Source organism: Ictidomys tridecemlineatus, chromosome 2 (assembly GCF_052094955.1).
Source record: "Ictidomys tridecemlineatus isolate mIctTri1 chromosome 2, mIctTri1.hap1, whole genome shotgun sequence".
Taxonomy (NCBI): Eukaryota; Metazoa; Chordata; class Mammalia; order Rodentia; family Sciuridae; genus Ictidomys; species Ictidomys tridecemlineatus.
Window position 1 is genome coordinate 127,529,236 of NC_135478.1, and position 16,940 is coordinate 127,546,175.

Consider the following 16,940-nt stretch of genomic DNA (forward strand, 5'->3'; position numbering starts at 1 on the left):
CATAGTAAGGTTTCTCAACAGCCAGTACAAGTCATTCCTGAATTTAAAATATTCAAGCCCTCATTGATAAAGAATTTTGTAATTTTTGTATTGAAAGATAGAAAGGAATTTGGAATAATTAAAAATAACTTTTCTGCAAAAATAATTACTTAAAATTCTCCTAGAAAAAAAAGTAAAGACAAAAAAAATAGGCAAAAGCAAATAAGTTAAAAGCAAGTAAAAAGACACAGACAAACTAACAGAGGATCCATAAAATATAAAGTGGGAGGGAAGTCTTACCAGGTCCGGCAGTTACAGCGCATCTATTCCCCTATTTATTCTAGGCTAAATGTTTTTGTTAAGGCAAAGAAGCACCAAAATGTGGCTCTCAAGGAACATATGTAAAAAATAAAAATTTCAATTCATGCATAATTTCATTTAGAAAACTATTTCATAATGGTGTTTACAACCTTAAAAAAGAAATGAATAGAAACATTCATTTTGTAATAACAAATGAAATTCAAAACATAAGGAGTTAAAAACATTTAAACCTTAAGATCCCAAAGAGCACACCAATGAAATACTTAAACAAAACTCCATTTGGAATCAAAATTGAAAAGTAGTAATGTCTTTTTTAATTACTTAGCAAATGGCACATTAAATGATGGCTTAGAAGCTATAGGAAGCTTAATTAACGTTATAGAGGTCAGGGGAACATGGTTGCATTTGTACACCCAAATGTCTAATATTTAAGGGTTTTTTTACTAGAAGTAGTTTAAAGGCACACAGAAAATTTCAATAAACAGAATAGAAAAGCAACTTTACAAGGTCCCTTTTTTCCTTCATCCCAGTTCATGGTGCCTTAAATTCAGTGTGGGTATGCTTCTTTATCTGTACTCCCCCCGTTTGAGGCTTCGGATGAGATCAAGTGCTTATAGGCCATGTTCATCAAGGACCTCTTCCCCATCCCCAGACTCCTACACATACTGCTAAACTGACCTCTCTACTCAAATATCTAATGGCCATCTCAAAGTTATCAAGTCAGAAATAGGGAAAATCCAGTCTTTTTGAGGTCTTCCAGCTATAGAAATAGATGAAGCCACCCATTACTGTGACAAAATACCTAAAAGTAATAAACTTGTAAGGAGAAAAGGGTTATTTTGGCACATGGTTTTAGGCCATTTGGGCCTGTAGTAAAGCAGCTCATCAAGGCAAGAAGTATGTGGTAGCACAACCTGCTCACTTTATAGAGGCCAGAAAGCAGAGAGTAGAAGGGGATTGGTTCTCACCATATCTTTGAGGTCCTGCCTCTGAGACCCAAGACCTCTTACTAGGTCTTGTAAGTTTCACCATCTCCTAACAGTGTCAATCTGGGGACCAAGCCTTTACACATGGGCTTTTGGAAGACAGTTTAGAGCCTAACTATACCAGCAGGTACCTCTGCCTCTTTCCTTTCTCATTCAAGGGTGAGCACATCTCACCAGGTTCACCTTTGGAATCAGGAGCATCCACCTGTTTCTCAACACCTCCACTGCCACCTTCTGGTCCTGAGGATCTACGCCTCCAAGCACCTTCACTAATGAATCAATGATTTAGCCACGTTTAAAGTTAATCCCAAATGATGACAGACACCCTCTCAACCTCTTGTGAACACTCATGAATACTATGTCAACACCTTTATGTAACTGGATTAGGTAGAACTTCCAGAATAAAATGAGAAAATTTATTGTTTTCTTAAAAAACATATGTTGTATTTTGCTCTTAAGGTGAGATTACGTTGAAACAGATATTCTTTGTAGTTTAAAAAGTTGTTAGGAAAAAAAAATACTAAATATTTAGGGAGTATTACTTGTTATGGCCCAGGCTAAATGGATGGGAAATGACCAAACAGACCCCATTTTACCCTGAGACTCCTTATCATGTAAGAAATGCTTCTCCCATGGGAATGCCCCACCTCTGTACCCATTAATAGTTACCTAGCATAGCATACTTGGCAAAGCAAAATAGCAATTTTCTTTTTTTTTTTTTTTTTGAGAGAGAGAGAGAGAGAGAGAGAGAGAGAGAGAGAGAGAGAGAGAATTTTTTTTAAATATTTATTTTCTAGTTATCGGCAGACACAACATCTTTGTTTGTATGTGGTGCTGAGGATCGAACTCAGGCCGCACACATGCCAGGCGAGCGCGCTACTGCTTGAGCCACATCCCCAGCCCCTAACAATTCTTATATAATGTAAAATTGTTCTCTTTGGTTTCCATTTTTCTTGGGCAATATACCTTGTCAGAGATTTATTGTCTAGATGTTAGTAACTATTGTCTAGCGTGTACTGAAATAGGGTCATTTTGACCCACTTCCCTTCTGCTTGCTTGCTGCTATGCTAACCTGGAAAGTCCCATGAGAAATACCAGTGTACCCATTGCACTGTCTCGCTAACTGCCCAATTCAGCTTCTGTACCCTGTACCCGCTTGCTTGCAGCTACATCAAACCCGGATGTGGTTTTTGTGATTTTTGACTTTAAATATCCTAAAACATTGAGGCTCCAGGCTGTTCCTTGCAGAGACAGTTAGGGGTACTGTGGGAGCTGTCACCAGCTACCAGCTAAATACTCTTCAATTTGGACAAAACTGGGACTTGGTGTGTTTTCTGCCCCACAACATTACCTTTTTGAATTTATTTTGATAGTTAATTTGCTCTTATATCAGTAAATAGAATTTACTCTATTTTTCTTTCTAGAGCTATTTTTTAAAAAATCATGTTGTGGTTTAGCATGATACTAATAATATGAAATTTATTGATAAACTTCCACCTTTTGTGTGCTAATTTTCAGTAGGAAATATTATTTACTTCTCAAAAACTTCCAAAAAGTCACCATTAAGACTTTTCTGCAACTGAATTATTTAAAAAGCATTTCAATTTTTTATACATATTTTAGACCATTCCATTTTTCTATTTCGCCTTTTGAGACACTTTTAGTAAACCCAAAAAAATAGTCCACTTAATTGAAGTTTTAATATTTTATAAATAAAAAAGTTACTATTATATAAAACTTCTCTTACGATTTTAAAGTTAACTCTACAACTATTGTAGCTTCCTTATTTTCCCTAATTTTACAAATTGATGCTTTTAGTCTTTTACTTTATTTAGCTTATAAAAGTCCTTATTTATTGGTTTGGTCATTTTTATGTTCATCAAATTTTCTGTGTTTTGTATTTTCTGATTATTTTTCCATTTGTTTACATTAGCTACTAATCTCTAAGTTACTTTTGATTTTTTTCTCCTCTGGAACACTCAGTTGATTTATGTTTGTCCTTATTTACAAGTCAAAATATGTAAGGCAGTGTATTAAAATGAGTGGAATTTCTGCTAGAAATCTCAAGGATGTCCACATGGCTGGGCCCAAAGGTCTGGTTTCCCTGAGTCTCACTGGCTGCCTGTCTTTGCCCATTCTTCCTTCCTTCCTGCAATGGTGGACGACAGCTCCTCATGAAGCAGTTAGGACCCTTCATTCCTCCCAAACCTGGGGGAACAGGCCCTTGCACTGGGGCTTCAAAGGACACCCCAAGAGCCCTTTCCTCTACTTACCTAGTTAAGGTACTACTGAATCAGGTGCTCAGAGTTCTCAGATGCACCACACTCTCCTTACCTGGGAACCTGCTCCTAATTTGGTTGTCCCCACACCTACTGGTGTCCATCTTCTGCAGGATGAAAACGTTTTCCCATCATCATGCTAACAAGGCATTATCCTCTGCTGCCTTCTGTTCTTTTGTGTCAGGGGACAAATCCAAGGACAGCATGACTTTTGCTTCTTCGTTGAATATGTATTTGCTTTTTTCCAGAATTTCAAATATTTCCTAATGTACATCTATGAATTATATTGTTTTCTTTGATCTTAACTGACACTGAGGAGGCCCTTAAAGTTTTCAATGAGAACTTTAAAAAGAAATTCATTCAATCTGTGTCACCTGTTCTGATGTTCCCTTTAGGAAGTGCCACTGCAGGACAGTGAGATTTCATGTTCTTTCCTCCTTCTCTGTTCATTTTTCCCTTTTTTGGTTTTTCCATCTTGTGCTCTTCCCACAGCATCGGAGGAATATGTGTAAGCTACTCTCTCCACGAATCCTATGTGTGCAGCTAGTACTGCCCACCATACACTTTAAACATTGACAAATGCTATTTTAATTTCGCCTCGGGCTTTCCTAGTCTTCCTGCTATTTTAAGCCTAATTCCAGAGATATATAATTCCCTTTAATGTTTATTTTGAGAGTACAATCTTATTTTTATAAGAATTTCTCCTATTTTTTGATAAATGGAAGCTATTTTACTTGGCAGATAATTATGATTAAACATATGATTAAGATTATTATTCTCCTGGGGATTGAGCCCACTGGTGCTCTATCACTGAGCTACCTCTCCAGCCCATTTTATTTTTATTTATTTTTATTCTTTTAGCAGTGTTGGGGATCAGCAAGGCCTTGTACGTGCTCCACAAGTGCTCTAAGTTCCCAGCCCCCACCCTCTTTTTTTTCTTTTTTGAGATAGAGTCTTACACTAACATGCCCAGGCTGGGCTTGAATTTGTGATTCTCCTACTTTGGGCTCTAAGATCACTGGGTCACAGGCATGCACCACTGTGCCCAGTGCAGTTTATTATGTTCTGAGTCCACAGAGCATCCTGGTAGCTGGTGCCCACTGGCCTGCTCAGCTTTCTTATGGCTTTGGGTTATAAATTGATCTTTTCAGTATAGATCTAGGGATGGGGAAGCGAAAAGCCTGCAAGGAATCCAACATAATGTGAGTCTCTCCCTCTTTCTCTTTTCCTCCTGTTGCTCTCTCTCCTTTCTACTCCTTTTTATAAGGACAATCTGAAATTATGGAATGCATGTGGAAAAAGAAGAGACGACCCAATTGAAGACAGTGAATGGTATGTTGATGTGAAACACTGGTATGTTTTCCTCCTCTGCTAATCTGCTTTTTGTTGCCTTAATGTATGTGTCAAAGTTACATGGGATGAGAAGAGCAGGCTTAGGAATAAAAAATATTGAGGAATTGATATTATTCATTGCAAAATCTGGACAACTTCCATGTAAGGGAAGAGGGTTATTTCTATTAGTTTTATTTTCTGTTAAATTAATTAAAAAAAGATTGATTAATTTGTTCCCAAATTTTATACCACATGTAAATCTATTCTTAAATATTTATATTCAGTGTTTAAAATAATTTCTAAAACAACAACAAAAAAATCTGTGCACAAGTAAGTAAGCAGATGGCACCTGGATGCTTATCTAAAAGCTATTTTCATTTTCTCTCAGGCTTATAAAATAAAGTGAAAAACAATTTATTTTCAAGATAAATTTCAACATAGAAAAGGGAAAACTTAGTCAACCCAATTGGAAATTGAGTCTACTCAATAATAGAGAATTTTATTTTAGTATTTGTTCATCATTTATCATACATCTGCAAATTCAACTTTGGAAATATGTCTGTTTAATAGCACAAGAATAAATGGCCAATTATTGAAGTAAACATTTTCACTATGTGAAAAAATTATTTCAATAAATATTTATCGAAGAGAAACTGCAATGCCAGTTGTATTTATTCTACTAGGAATCTAGTCTTTTAGAGGAAATTAATATATTCTGAAATAACATCATGGTGGTTTGTTTGAGATGAGCAAGGCATGAGAGGTAAGAAAAATAAGAGAATCTCAAAGAAGTTCTTAAAATGTTTTGTGAGTCTAAAAACACATAATTATTTCCTAAGAGGACCCAAACCACTAACACCATGAAAGAAGAGGTTAAAGGAGGTTTTCTTGTGCAGGTGAAGGTGGAGTAGGCCCAGGTGACTTTCCACTAAGTCACTCTTTTTTTTTTCTTTCCATTTTTTTGTCTTTATTAGAACATTTGATCCAACATTATATTCTTAACCCCCATCCTCACATTTGTGAAAGTTTGAAATATAGTAAGCAAATAGCAATTTGTGTCTTCCCACTTTTAAAGAAAAAAAAGACCCTTCTTACAAATAAAACACTTGTAGAAGTCACTCAACAATTATGCAGTAGTATTTAACTTAGAGATATACACAATCAACTCCTGTTTAGTCTAACATTGACACTTGCCAAACATTACTTTATTGGATAATATTAAATTCTTCTTTTCATGTTCAGTATCATTTTCTGAGGTTGAATTGAAGAACAACTATTATTCATAAGTTCATTAATTACTTCCTTTAACTAAAAAAACCCTCAATGCAGTTATTAATGGATCTTATTAACACACTACCTTAAATACAACTCTCATGTCTGTTAGCACAATGCACTTTTACCTTCCTAGTACCTGATGTGCCCATCAATAGTACCTTTAGTCTAAGAAAATAAGAGATGCTTGAACTGCTGTCTGTTTAATCATCAGTTTCCATAAATCCACTAAGTCACTCTTACTCAAAACTTCCAGTTACCCCTCACATAATTTCAGACTGTCTTTTTGTGTTTTCAGAATCCCTTAAGCTATATTGTCAGACGCGTGGAGTAACTAGGCAGGCAGCTCTCCAAAGCTCTTAACGGGCTGGTTAAGTAAATGGAACAGACAAGTTGGGAAGTTGGGGTCAAAGTACCTGAGATGGACTCTCCAGCTCTGAAAAACTAATTTAGCTTCAGCTCCAGAGCACAGCAACTCCCACAGTTTGAGGACAGCTGAATAGAAGTAGGACCAAGACTGGTTCCCTTGGGCTAATAAACTACAACCAGGAACTGGGTACTTAGAGCAAGATCTTGGACCACAGAGGATGGATAAAGGGATGAAAGAAAGCTCAGACACCAAATAGATCAATTGCCATAAAAAGGATGAATTAAAAGTCTACTCTTAAAGAAAACTCAAAGTCAGATAAATGGACAATGGGAATTAATACACAGGAGTCACTCCTCATTCACAGGTAACACATTTCAAGACTCTCAGTGTATGCCTGAAATCATGATAGTACCAAACCCATATAAAGTAATTTTTTCGTATACATACACACATATCTATGAGAAAGTTTGACTTATAAATCAGATAGCAAAAAATCCAACAACAATAATTACAGATAAACAATCATAAAAATACAATGCAATAAAATTGCCAGCATTACTGCTTTTGCACTTTGGAACCACTATTAAAGAAAACGAGGATTACTTGAAAGTTAAAAAAAAAACTTAAATATTAGAAACTTTCCAACTTGAAAGTTATTTAAAAAGAAAAAGAAGGAAGAGAGATAGAAAGGCTAATGCTATGATACCATGATACCAAACTGATAACCAAGACTGTTACTAAGGGACTCACAGGTAGGTAGCATATACAGCATGGACTCGCAGGACAGAGAATGACTCACATTGCAAGAGGATGGAGTGGGTTGGTAGGAGATTTCACCATGCTACTCAGGATGGCATGATGTTTAAATTTCATTCATTTATTTCAGGAATTGTTCATGTACTATTTTTAAAACTCAGTTGACTGTGGGTAACTAAACCTGTGGAAAATGAAATGATGGATAAGGAGGGAACTATTGTAACCTTAATCCTAGTATTATTTATTCATTTATTTTGCAATGCTAGAGGTTGAACCCAGTAATAAAATGAAGCCAGATAAACTTCATTACCAAAACTGAAAAGAAATCCAAATTCATCTATAAATACAGACATAAAATTTAAGAGGAAATTATACATATGAAGAATTCAGTATTGTATACAAAATGACATGCTGAGAAATGTAAGTGTGGTTCAGTTTAAGAAATTTGTCAGCATGTTTTGTATCAATACATATAAAAGAAAAAACATTACAACACAAAAAATAAAAAAGGCATTTGATAAATTTTGCCAGATACTTTTAATAAAAACATTATAAAGGCAGGAAAAAATGTTTTAATAAAAGAAAAACTGCTTATCAAAATCTAAAGAGTTATGACTCTAAATGATGACACACCAAAACCATTTCTATTAAAATCAAGAAATAGAAAATGATGCCCCCTCTCACCAGTGAATGCTTTCTTTAAACTTGCAAACTACAGAAATGTAAATGGAAGGATGAAATTGCTTCAATAAACACTGGGAAGCCATTGATCAGACTGTATGCCCAGAAAACCAAACAACTTTCTGAAGTTCAAAACTAGTATATAGAAAAGAAAATGAGAAAACTATCCACTGAAAATAATGATTGCACCTGAAATTCTAAAAATAAAAACTCAGAAAGATAGAAAAAGGCCTACATAAAATAATAACAATTGAAAAAAAAATACTAGAAAGACATACTGTATACCAGGATGTGATTTTCACAAAAACGACAGTCCAGTAAAGTTTGGAGCTGGGCAGTGTCCATACCGCCACTGGCTTTGGATAAGGACCCTGAATTGCTGCAATCCTATTTACTATTCACAGTTCAATACAAGTAAACAGGCTTCCCTGGGACTGAAGCTCAGCTTGACCAGGTGATTCAGCCTGCTGTACATACAGCAGTATATGTACATACAAATCTGCTCTGCTAAGATGATGTCACCTTTTTGTTTGTTTGTTTTTCAGTACTGAGGATTAAACCTGAAGCTCTTTATGATTGAGCTACTTCCCTCCATTTATTTTGTGATAGGGTCTCACTAAGTTGCCTAGGATGATCTTGAACTTGCCATCCTTCTGCCTCAGTTTCCTGAGTAGTTGATATTACAGGTATCTGACACCACACCTGGCTTGACTGTATCTTTAGTCTCACATTATTCCTAAAAACTTTTGCAAATGAATATCTAAGAAATATTTATTTAAAAAATAAGATGAGACAATAAGACATGAGATGAGACATTAAGGAGAGAATTAAATAATTGCTTCACATTCTGGAATTACCTGACACAGTATTTAAATTCAATTCACTCACTATATTCAAGAAGGTAAAACACAAAATTTTTAGGCAAAGAACTGGAGACTATAAAGAAAGACTTAATAGAAGAAAATATCCAGAATAGAGCACAAAGTGATAAAAGATTAGAAATTATGAAGAGCATGTAACAGATATAAAGGATATGGCAACAAAATTTAACCTAAGTGCTGGTAAACCTTTCTGTAAAGGGATAAAAGGTAACTATTTGAGGCTTTTGGATTCTGAGGAAAACTCAGTTCTGCCATGGTTGAAAGAAAGAAGTCATGCACAAAACAGAAATGAACAAGGGCAGGGGTGTTCCAATAAAACCTTATTTAAAGGGCTGGGGATGTAGCCCAGTTAGTAAAACATTCACCTAGCATGCTTGGCTCTGGTTTGATTCCCAGAACTGCAAAAGAAAAAAAGAGAATTACAAATGTAGCCAGCTGGTTTTATTTAGCCAGTGAGACATAGTTGTTGGTTCCTGATCTAACTTTTGAGAAATTAAGTGCAATACCATCAGTAAAAGGAAAAATAGACTATGGACAATTGTTTTTTAAGATTCTAGCAAAGAATTTATGAAGACAACAAGCCACAGGTAAAATAAGGATTAGAAAAACCAAAAGGAAAAATTTTTAAATAATAACAATGTGCAGCTAGGAGTAATATTATCAAACTGCTGAAGAAGACGAACAAAGATACATTTTTTTTTTTTCGGTACCAGGGATTGAACTAAGGGGTATTTGACCACTGAGCTACATCCCCAGCCCTATTTTGTATTTTATTTAGAGACAGGGTTTCACTAAGTTGCTTAGTGCCTTGCTTTTGCTGAGGCTGGCTTTGAACTCGTGATCCTACTGCCTCAGCCTCCTTGGCTGCTGGCATTACAGGCGTGCGGCCACTGCTCTGGGCAAGATAAAGTATTAATGTCAGTCAGAGAAAAAAAGGTTGAGTTACCTCCAAAGGATCCAAGAGTACATTGAGAACAGAGCTCAACTCTGGAAGTCAGAAGAGAGTAAAGTATTTTCAGATATGTGAAAGAAAATAGTCAAACTAGAGGAACAGATTGAGCAAATATATTCTTTAAGAAGGAAAGAGAAATACAAGTTCAGATGAACAAGTGCTGCAAAAATTAATCACCATCAAGACTTTATTAAAAGAGTGTAATTTTGAGGCAGGAAGTACCCCAAAAGGAGCTTGGAGAGGTGCAGCAACAACTCATGAATATGTGAACAGATCTTGGTCGATGATTTTCCAATGATAACATTAATTCAGTGCCATGTATTTGGAGGCAAAGTGAGCAGAAGCCCTCCTGTTGTCCAGGCAGTGGGCAGAAAGCATGGTTTGATAGAAACCGAAGTTGGGCGGCGGGGGGCATTGAAACAGTAGGGTCCATCACTAAAAAATGTCATTATCTTCTGAGCCAATGGAAGGGGAAGGCTGAATAAAATATTCTTAATCATCAAAGCATCTCAAGAAAAGAGTTGACCACTAACCCTAACTTGAAGGACATAGGATGCTGAACCCAACAATATAACATAATTCTTCAAAGGCTCCTAGGATGTTTAGTCCAAATTCAAGGGCAGAGGAATCAGATGGCTACAGCAGGTGCTCACAGCAGGGTGAGGAAATGAGGACAGAGCCTTTGAAGAGCTATCCATTCCAAATAATAATGAAGCCCCCAAAGCAGCTGACACCTAAGAGAGATAAAGACTGCCCAGAATATGAAATCAGGACTAGTTGTGAAAGGCTATAATCCCCAGATCAGAACTCTCTGCCATCTACCACCCTCCTCAGGTAAATCACAACCATTACACACCATATTTTGTCTATCCATGAGTCTGGGTTTTCGTCATGGAGATGGTCATAAAGAGAGATAGAAGGCAAAAGATGCCTAGATGAACAGTGACTGACGAGTATTTCTGAGCACTGACTGTATGCCAGGGAAGAGATGTTTTTAACTTGCGATGATGTTTTTTTCTCATTTGACTCTTGCAACACCACAGAGGTGGATGCAGGGGGCGCCATCTTTTCTTCCCATCCCTCTGGGTGGAAAGAGGTTGACAATTAAGTAGAAAGCTCTGCACCCCCAGACTCTTCTGAGGAATCAGCGTGGCTTAAATGTATTTGAACCCTGAAGACCCGTCAACAGAAATTGGACAAAGCCACAATATTGCAAGCACATCCAAAGGATCACACCGATAAATTTAGACTTTGTGTTTTAAGTCATCTTGGCAGGTTGTGTCACATTCTTTAGACATGAAGACTGAGCAAATAAAGCAACTCTACAACTGTAATTACAAGAATCGCTTCCAAGCTAATTATGCCATATTTATTCATACCAAATAAAACTGTGTTGACAGGTAATGATTGAATACAGATACAGGCTGTCAGGAAAAAGGGAGGAGGAAGGAACATCTTAAAATAGGATAAAGTGGCAGGCCACCTGAAAAGCATCAAGGGGCCTCTTTCCTGATCTCTTTCCAGGGGCTGCTCTCAGATAATACTCATGGAGTTGCCCCAACTAGGTATTTAATTGAAGTACTACATTGAAATATGAATTATGTCAAAAGCACTTCCTTGAATACCACTTGGGAATAATATTTATATCTAAATTTGTGGTCTTCAAACAGCTCTCATATATTGTTAATTATTTTTTGAACTGTGAGACAAATAATGTTTTCTCAACTATTGATGTGGAAACTGAGGCTCGTAGATATGAGTTGACTTGGCCAAACTCGTCAGCCACAGAGTGGCAGGCAGAAAGATCAAAAAGCTCATTTATTTTTCCATCGAAGGAACCATAAGTACTCCTCATAAAGGAAAAGTTGTCAATGTTTTCACATCATCTTGGACCATACATTTCAATATCATATTCTTCATAGGGACATGACTTCCTTATATGACTCAAAGGACAGGTCCTTTGAAGTTCTTATGTAGCCCAGAGAGCCTTCCATATAAGTCCTGATTTCTTTTCTTAGGATAAGCATCTAGAAATACAATCCCCAAGCCATAACAAATTCTGAACATTTTAAATACTTGACACACATTGCCAAGTGATTTTCCAGAAATATTGTAAAGATTCACATTGCCAGTACAGAATAAGTGTCAGCAAAATCCAGTACTGATTTCCTCTATTCATCCTTTCAGAGACTACTCATTGAGCATCTACAATTGGTAAGACACTGTATAGATGCCAAGGACATACTGGAGCATGATTCCACTCCTCATGGAACTGAGGAGACAGATACTAAGAGGAATAACATGCATACTAACAATAAATAGCTGCTTTTGCTGTACTTACTATGTTTAGACATGGTTTGAAGGACTAAAAATACATATTCAGCAATATAATTCTTGTCTGATCCTATCAAAGACTATCACATATTGAGTATCCTTAATCCAAGGATTGAAATTCAAAATGTTCTAAAATCCAAAACTTTCTGAGCACCGCCATGATATCACAAGTAGAAAACGCCACACCATGAATTTTTGGTTTGATGCATAAAATTATTTAAAATATTATATAAATTACATTCAGATTCTGTGTGTAAGTGCACAAGAAACATAAAAAGCATTTGGCTTAGGTCTCATTCCTAAGAGATCTCATTTTGTATATGCAAATATCCCAAACTCTGAAAATACTCTGCTCCCAAGCATTCCAGATAAGGGCTACTCAATCTATAATTGCTGTCATAGTATAGAGCAGAAACTTGAGAGTAAGCAAAGTGAAGAGGTCGGCAGAGGCATCCCCTACCTCTTGTCACTAGTGGAATAATCATGCAAACGAATGTCAAGCCCCAGGTCAGGGACAAAGGCTTTCTTTGCATATCTCTATCTCAGCACAGGGAACCCATCTGTGAGTGGATCCAGATCCAAATGATTTTTACTTCTATCTCATTATTTATGTGGGAAACTCTTCTTTTTCCCCAAAGAAACAATATCATAAACAGTTAACAGTTCAGTTTTGAAAACTTGTTTTTACCTGTTTGAAACCATATTATAATGATAAAACTAGTTAACAACATTTCTGTACAATTTGAAATGTATTTCCTTGGGAAATCGTTAATTTGAGGAATTCAACTCCCTCCCTACAAAGAGGGACAACCCAGGGTGGCTCTGATGTCTTCTGTCCATTCAGAATTTGGAAGAGCTGCAAGAGACTGCAGGGAAATTGGAAAAGATGGACCCATGGGACAGGAGACTCACTGTGTCTCATCACTGCTCAGTGGTTATAACTACTGAGTCCTAACCTGTGGCAGGCCAGTGTCATCTTGGCATTTTTATAGTCAGTTTATAAGTTCCAGAAAAGAAAAAAGACAAAGGGAAATGAAAGGAAGAAAGGGGGCTAAATCCTATCACCTAAGACACTGTATTAGTTTCTAACAGGTGTGTGTGTGTGTGTGTGTGTGTGTGTGTGTACATGTTCTTATTTTTGCTTTTAAGAATCTTGGCTATAATACACAGAACAAGGATCTCCTCTGCCCATCAACTCTTACCCCATTCCTTCCTGTTTCCCGGGAAACATCTATCAAAATATGTCATGTCCACTATGCCTTCATTAAACACACACACACACACCCAAAATAAAATGTATTGGTTTCGGCTTGATTTTTATATTAAACAAATATATTATAATATGGTAAAATTGTTTGCTAAAATTCTAGTGTTCCGCCAAAGCACATGTTGAAATTTAATCCCTATCTTAAAGCATTATGATGTGGGATCATTAAGAGGCAAATGGGTTAATCCACTCATTTTTAAATGGTTTAATAAAGTCATGGATTAATGGGTTATCTTTTGAGTGGCTTTTTTTTTTTAATAAAATTGAGCTCTCCTTTCCATAGTTGCTCTGGCTCATCATATGATGCCCTTTGACATGCCATGACCTGGCAGAAAAATCCTCACCTAATGCCAAGCAGATGCTGATGCCATGCTCTTGGAGCTCCAGAACTGTGAACTAAATATACCTCTTTTCTTTATAAATTATCCACTCTGTGTTATTCAGTAATAGTAATAGAACACTATTGTTTATGTCTTCTGACATTTCTCCATTTGACATAAATAGAATGTTCTGTAGTAGGACAGTATATGAATGTATCATATTTAAATTATTCATTCTTTTCTTCATAGCCACTATTTAATCTGTTTCTAACTTTATAAGGTTATTAAAAACAATTTTAATAAATATAAATGTTCCAATTTCCTTATACAAAATCCATGACGGCTATTCTCTCCAGAAGCAAAAATTCATAATTACTGCAAATTGCCTTCCTATACCCATTAACAGTTTTTAAATCTATGGTCAAACTTTTTTTTTTTTTCCAAAGTAGTCCTTCCAATTCATGCTCATGCCAGCTATGTGTAACATGGTTTCTCACACCTGACCCATGGTCTGAATGTTTGTAGCATCCCTCTCTCCGGCCCCTGCCCTAAACAAATTCATGTGGATATCCTAACTCCTAGGTGATGGTATTAGAAGGTAGGGCCTTTTGGAAATGATTAGGTCATGAGGTGGAGCCATCCTGATGGGGTTAGACCCCTCATAATATAGGTCTGGGGACCTCATTTCCCCCCACCACAAGGTGAACACAGGAAGAAGAAGAAGAAAGAAGAAAGAAGAAAGAATAATAATAATAATAATAATAATAATAATAATAATAATAATAATAATCAGCGAGTTGGTAGACCCTCATCAAACCTCCTGTGAGCCAGAGCCTTGATCTTGGACTTCTAGCCTCCAGAATTCTAGGCAATATTTATTGTTGTTTATAATTCACTCCATTTATGATACCTTGTTATAGGAACTTAAAGAGACCATGACAAGTTGTTACCCTCTCAAATTTTTCTTTTTTTTTCAAAAGAATGGGTCAGAATTGTCTATCTTCAGTTTTTTTTAATATTTATTTTTTAGTTGTAGTTGGACACAATACCTTTATTTTATTTATTAATCTTTATGCGGTGCTGAGGCTCGAACCCAGAGCCTTACATATGCTATCGAGTGCTCTGCTGTTGAGCCACAATCCCTATCTTCAGTAGTTTGAAACAGTGACTAAGGTTGAACATTTTTTCATATAATTCTTTCATCAGCATTTCTGGTTTAATTCTTGCTTCTCAAATAGTGTTTCTTTATTAATTTATAATTTTATTTATTTGGATTCCAAATTTTATCTTCATGGTTTTTTATTATATCTTATTGTAGATATGTTATATGGTAATTTTTCCTCTATATTTTTTATTTTCTATCTCAAAGAAATTTTCACCCCATAAGCCATAGATTCTTACATATTCAATTACTTATTTTTCACATTTAGAGTTCTAAACCACCTGGGATGTATTTTTGCTTATACTGTGATGCAGAGATCTAATTTAATTTGTTTCCATATGGAAACCCAATTTTCTTGGTATTATTTATTGAATAATACCAGTGAGGATTAGGCTTGTGTACAAAAAACAGGCTTAAACTGAGATTTCTTTCATGTCACAAAGTCAGCAGGCAGCAGCTCAGGCCTGGTGCAGCACTTATATGCTCATGAGAGGCTCAGTTCCTTCTGAATTTCTGTCCCCCATGCCTGGTGGCTTCTTCCTTGGGTTCACCTCATGTGCCTAGTCAGTTGCTGGAGTGCCATTTAACACAACCCATTTCACCAAGGGAAGAAAATGCTGGGTCTTCCCATTGGAATGTGCATGGATTTAGAGTGCCCTTTTTTATTTTTAGTGGACACAGTGTGGACTTCTTTGATATTTTGACTTACTTTTTATTTGATTTGATATGGTCTTATATTAGTGTGGACATATTTGACAAGGTTTATTGATAACTATTTGTAATGGTATACATTTTTGAGGAAACAAATGGATTTTGTTGAGGACATTTTAAAGGTGTTTTGTTTAGGAGGATTAAATTTTTAGATTCATTGTGACAAATGGTTTCTTTGGATTTACTTTTGTGATCTTCATTTTTGTTTGGGGAACATATAGCCACAGCTGTTCCTCTTCCCCCACTTTCTTCAATACTTGGTGGTAATTTCTTGTACTCCCTTTACTAGCAGTCATTAAACGATCTGTGCATATTCTGTTGATGGCTGCCCTTAAATTTTCTAATAGTTAGATAGTTAACTAAAGTTAAATAGTATTTCTAGTCTCTTCTCCAAAAGGACAGATAAGTTTTTGTAGCTTAACTTTCCTCTGAACTGTCAAGTAATTGTTAGCAATTATTTTCCTGACAACATGATTCCAAGCATACACAAAACCTCCTTTCCTTCTATCATTGTTTTTATTTTTATTTATTTATTTTTGAGAGAGAGAGAGAGAGAGAGAGAGAGAGAGAGAGAGAGAGAGAGAGAGAGAGAGAGAGAGAGAGAGAGAGAGAATTTTCTAATATTTATTTTTACCCAGCACCCTGAGCATGCCGCTTGAGCCACATCCCCAGACCCTATCATTGTTTTTAAATTATTACTTACTAAACCGATTGAGCCACATCCCCAGCCCCATCATTGTTTTTAAATTATTACTTACTAAACTGCTTGAGCCACATCCCCAGCCCCTATCATTGTTTTTAGATTATTACTTACTAAATTTGCCATTGTGATTTTCTTTTTTTCCCTTTCATTGGCTTTTGGTTTAGAGTTCTGTCTCCCTTGGGTTCCTCTTGTCTCTCAGCCTTGCCTTGCCTGCTCTGTGTTGGAGATAATGGAGATTACAGATCTGTGAAGAGGGGCTTTGGTAGAGTTTGCCCAAGTGATGTCCAGCTTAGACCTAAGGGAGTAAGGACTGAAAGGACAGGGTATTGACCCTTTGTGCTGATTTTTAGTTCTATGGGAACACCAAGAACAGCATTTTTTTTTTTTCCTGTTTCAGAGTTCCCCTCCCACCCCTCCCTTCTACACCTTTCCCTTTCTTTTCTGAGACAGGATCATGCTGTGTTGCTTAGGCAGGTCTCCAACTTGTAGGCTCAAGTGATCCTGCCACCCCAAAAGGTGGAACCTCAGGGCATATGCCACTATGCCTGGCTCCTACATTCTTTGTTGTGGTTTGTTTTTGTGTTTACTAGGGATTAAGCCCAGGAGCATATAACCATTGAGTTATATACTTAGC

At 36.4% G+C, this 16,940-nt stretch overlaps 1 protein-coding gene across 2 annotated transcripts in view; it reads right to left on the reverse strand.

Annotated features, from left to right (window-relative positions):
- Window positions 1–16,940, reverse strand: part of Vwc2 (von Willebrand factor C domain containing 2) — a 157,455-nt gene that overhangs the window by 40,458 nt on the left and 100,057 nt on the right. The window lies entirely within an intron of this gene.